The sequence below is a fragment of the Calliopsis andreniformis genome, unplaced genomic scaffold, assembly GCF_051401765.1.
Source record: "Calliopsis andreniformis isolate RMS-2024a unplaced genomic scaffold, iyCalAndr_principal scaffold0022, whole genome shotgun sequence".
Taxonomy (NCBI): domain Eukaryota; kingdom Metazoa; phylum Arthropoda; class Insecta; order Hymenoptera; family Andrenidae; genus Calliopsis; species Calliopsis andreniformis.
Genome location: NW_027480432.1, coordinates 12,793,581 through 12,798,792, shown reverse-complemented (window position 1 = coordinate 12,798,792; position 5,212 = coordinate 12,793,581). Strand labels below are relative to the sequence as shown.

The following is a 5,212-nucleotide window of genomic DNA, read 5'->3' as shown; positions in this document are numbered from 1 at the left end:
GACCAAGAAATCTCGTAAAGTCACGTGACTACCCTAGGCCCTTAAGTTGCCATTAAATATAAACTAAATAATACTACTATAAAGTAAAAGTATCATATTTTTATTATATTTTATTATAATTAGAAGATTCACTTCTAATGAATAATTACATATGTTATCTATTTATTTTTTCTGTTATCCATCTGTTTTTTAAAACCTTTTGTAAATTGAGATTTCCTATATCATTCATTTTGGGGTATTTATGAGTTTTATACGTCCCACAAGTGTTCTTGGCTTTCAGGTGGCCAAGACAACAATAATATATTATTTTCTTTTAAACATTTTTTAATGCATTTTTACCATATTTTTGGGGTCATTATCGTGTTGAAACACTAATGTCTTGTCAGCATTATTAGAGTCTCTTCCAATAATTGTGTATCAATATGTACTGTTTATAGATAAATAGCTGCTGTGAGTTTATAATCGACTATAGCTGACTTTTAACATATGTATACACGAGAATGCAGTACAGAATAATTTATTACGTAAATGTCGGGTTGTCTTTCCTCTATACACATTTTCTTCTTTTCTTTAAGCTGAATTCATACTTGGATTCATCAGTTCAAATTATATATCTAAAAAATAAAACTGTTTGTTCATATTATTGTTTAGCAATGTATAATCATTTTTGACATAGCCGCCTGGTACATATAAATTACTTTTGTGCAAATCTTAAAAATCCGCCCTCTTCTCCCTGCCTTAAAAGTGAATGGAAGTAAATAAGAAAGTAATTATTAGTATAATTATAATATTATTATGATCGTACTTTATAACTATAAAATAAGTAACTTCTACCATGTTACAGTACAAAATATTGTACGTAATCGAACGAAATCACTTTGCAAAAATGAAACTAAAACTGCATTTTCTAACCTAATGTTTTTTATCGCAATTAACTTAATACTTCTTTAAATATGGAATAACGAGTTGTATCAAATAATGCTTTGACAAATGTATGGTTTTATTTTTAAAACATGAAATGATTCATACAGTTTGAACAAAAAAAATTTCTGAAAAATTAAATTCGATGTAGAAACTTTGTTTTTTCGAAATCAATGTAAACAGTACAAAAATCATCGGTGCTATGTATCCTCTGTATACAGATTGAGTGGAAAATCGTAGTATAACCGGTCAGGAGGTAATTGTAGGAAAAAAATAAGGAAAAAATGTGGTATACAATTTTTTCATCCGAGGCTTCGTTTTCAAAAACATCGAATTTGAAGTTTGCTAAACTATGCAATGCGATTTACGTGATTCATTATTCACGAATAAATCTGGGAGGTTTTATTCATTATTCAGAATAAAATTTGTCTAACACCGCATAAAAAATATAAGCAAAATACCGCTCGCATGATTAGTCGCTATTGTGCGGTGAACAACCTTCCTACCTACCTACCTATGATACATAATTTTGGAACATCTAGCAGGAACGCATTTCTTTTACACTAATGAACAAATCAAATTATCAGATTTATCAGTGTTTTATATTTTCTTAATATCTTCCTTGCATATTTAAAATTTTATTGCTACTTAGTGCAAGATTTACTGTGATGCAGTTTTCTTCTTTTTGACACACTGTAACAAAATAATACACCTTAAAAATATTTTCTAAGCTGTTAAATCTACTAAATTTATTAAAATGAAATGGTATTTACAAACTTTTGTACATAAAATATACATTCCCACACACTACCATACTAATTGGAATTTAACAAGAGTTTTAGGAATTCATTGGCACTAAATTTTCACCAATGTTCTTGTTTTGATACTCTGAACAACTGAAATACTACCCACGTTTAATGTAAATAATAGCATAAGATTAGGAACTTCAACTGTGAACATGATTATATGAAATCAAAGTAATATTTTTTAAAAATATAGTCACAGAAAATACTAACGTGAATATATTTTTTAGATATGCGATATCCAAAAAACTAAGAATTGTCGTAATTTTAAAAAAATACTTTCATAAGAATAGAAGTATATATGTATTTTTACAGTGTACCTTATAGTAGAAACAATTAATATTTTCGTATAGTAAGTAGAAACAATTTATATTTTCAGTTATAACATAAAAAGCCCTATATAGTATAATATATACCATTCGCTTACTATTTATTCTTTTAATATATGGTGTATAATATTATTCAGTTTTATTCATTTATACATAATCCGTTAGAATGTATACTGCACATTTGTTTAATGCATGATTTCTACTTTCCGATTCCTCTTTATTACAGAATGGGCACTTCTCATTTTTGAATATATTGCAGCATATTGCCTTTCGGAATACTATTATCCCATTCTAGTTTTCTTGCAAGTTTTACTTGAACTACTGTATGTTTTACTGATATTGGAAAATTCAGTTTTAGACAACTATATCTTTGTAATATTGTATTGTAATATTATCTTTTAATATTTTATATGTTATACCATATGCTTATGTATCAGCCAGTTATGTAGTAGCTAGTATGTATCTTTTCTTCAACAATAATATCTAAGTTTGTGTTTTTGTGTCTACAATAATTTAAATTGTTTCACATTTGGGTAACTCAATTCCTTTAGGTTGTTTCCATCTATTATTTTCAATTTCTCTCAACATTTTGTTTAAAAAATTCTGCTCGTTCATCGATGATAGCTTCTAATATCTTAGAGATCCTTTTATCACTTATAGTTCAATATGAATTCAGCTAATTTTTATTCTCAACATATAACCTAAATGTATTTGAGTACACTTAAGAATCCTTTCAAAAAATCTGTTTGTACTTTATCCATTGATGCCATATGCCTTAAGTTGCAAATTGCAGCACTGGATAATAATGTAACTTTTACTACTGTTTTGAATAATTTCTTTGCTGGTTACCAATTGTTTAATCTAGCTATTATTAAAGGTTTCCAAATTGTTCCTAAAGCTATTTTTGTTCTGGTTAGAAAGTGATTTGTTACTGTGTACAGCATAGCTGACTTTCCTTTTCTGATTGATACAGAAATAAACAGCTTATTACGTAAAATTGATTAAGTACATTATAATTTATTATAGCAATGCATATGTAATATTACATATCCGTTCAGTAAATGCGTATTAGTCTCAAAACATAATGTAATAAAAGTATCTGAATTAGATGCGTTATAATAATTACATTGCATGTTAATATTTGATTGGTTTACTCTTGTATCTATGTACTTTACAAATCTTTTTACGTAATGTTTAAAGAAGAATTTTCGTTTGTCTATATTCCATAAAAACATATTATTGCAGTACACGTTTTGTAACTCTTATTTATAACATTAAAATTTATAGAAAATTATTTAATAAATCTTAATCCTTTGCAATACCTTTCATATATTAAAATTTAACTTATGCTGCTGCCCAAGTACTTTTGTTGGTTATGATTATATATATAAATAATTGAACTACATATATAAACAACATTTGTATACTCTAAATGAGTAACTTTAATCGCGTGTCATTGTTTGTAAACAAGCACAGATGCTATTCCACTTCCCACATTTCCTAGTTACAATCCGGACAAATCGAGCATGCGCGAGGTCTGGTGAATCGAAGTACATACATAGGTGTTTTTTCGTAAATGTTGATCACTCTTTTGGTGAATATTGCTAAAGGTTACTTAGTGAATTCTATGAAAAATATATAGAATCTTTTATATACAAAGTATATTAAAAACTTTCACAGGAAAATATATTATATACAGGAATTGTTATCACAAAATAATTGTAGAACAATGAAAGATAATATTGTTTTCAGTAGTGTTGCTGTCGATAAGGAGGAAGAAGGATTTCAAAGTATAGAAGCACATCTGATGTATGTATTTACATACTCGAATACATTCAACATGTGTACAATGGCAACCTTGACACTTGGTGATCGTTTTTGGCGGCTTCGTTTCGCTTCTACTGAAATCGCAACTTGCAGATTCGCGTCGTGAGTGAAAGCGACAGTGATTATTCCGTAAAATTTCTAAAAGTTTATCTCTATCTAAATATCCAAATATTACATTTTGAAATTACAGTGAGTTACAATTCTGTTCGTTTTCGTAGTTTTGTGTGTAATACCGGAATGTTTTGCGCATATACCGAAGTAAATAGAAATAGTTGAAGTTGGATAATTGAGAATATAAAACACTCGTATTAATAAATGATTTTCAGTGAAATATATCGTAGTGAAAGTTACGTACTCGGTAAATGTAATTCATACATAATCTTTTTATTTATTCTCTATCGATAACACCTTTTTCCAACGGATAATAGTAATGAGATCAGAATGTATACTGCGTGATTGTACCAGCTGTATCACGTGCGTATGTGTATGTGCAGTAGTACATCGTAATATGACATGTAGTATACGTATATGATACATATGATATACATATATGGCATGCACCGTACGTTTAGTCGTACATATATGAAGACTTATTAATGATTTTTATTTCTTCCCCATAAACTTAATTTGCCGTGCTTTGCTGATTTCATTTATATTAATCAGAATTAAATATCATTTTATTAATCATAAACTGGCGAATTATATTGCAAAATTCTAAACAACGGTATCGTTTCTTTCAATACGATTCACGTTTCTGATAACAATGACAAGACAGTGTTGAGCAGAGATAGAGTTTTAATTAATGACGCAATAAGTGTAATAAAAATAAATACATTTCATATGTATGAAATTAGAATGTTCTAATTGAACTATTTCTAATTGTTGCAGTTATCAAATATTTCCAGATATATACGTGCAAAAAATTGAGTCTTTGAAGACTGATAATGCCTTTCTGTTTACCACGAATTGTATACAAACCGCCATTGCTAACCACTTACTGTAGATATAGGTATAAAGTTTATTTTGATACAATTTTTGCATAATTCATATAATTTCGAATTTAATATTCCTAAAAAATACATTCGCAATAAACTATGAAGAATAAAAATTTCATTAAAATGTGTTTTTACAAAGTAATCGTCTATGTTTGTGAATGGTTTTATAATACGTGTAGTTAGTAACGAATATATTCGAACACTAAGGTATTATTTGCATTTGTTTCCTTAAAGTAATTTTTTTCTCTAGACGCGGCTAGGTTACTGTCTGTAAGCCTGAGCGTTATCCCCACCATTTCAGAGAATTTTGCAAAGCCAGCTAGAATGGTGCTGTCTT

General features: G+C 28.3%; 1 long non-coding RNA gene across 1 annotated transcript; it reads right to left on the bottom strand.

Annotated features, from left to right (window-relative positions):
• Window positions 1-214: 214 nt before the first annotated feature.
• On the bottom strand, window positions 215-3,530 carry LOC143187076 (uncharacterized). The gene is made up of 3 exons (XR_013003143.1): window positions 3,376-3,530; window positions 1,436-1,614; window positions 215-614 (listed from the first exon to the last, which is right to left on the bottom strand). It is a non-coding gene; the product is annotated as an uncharacterized LOC143187076 (long non-coding RNA).
• Between the last annotated feature and the right edge of the window lie 1,682 nt (window positions 3,531-5,212).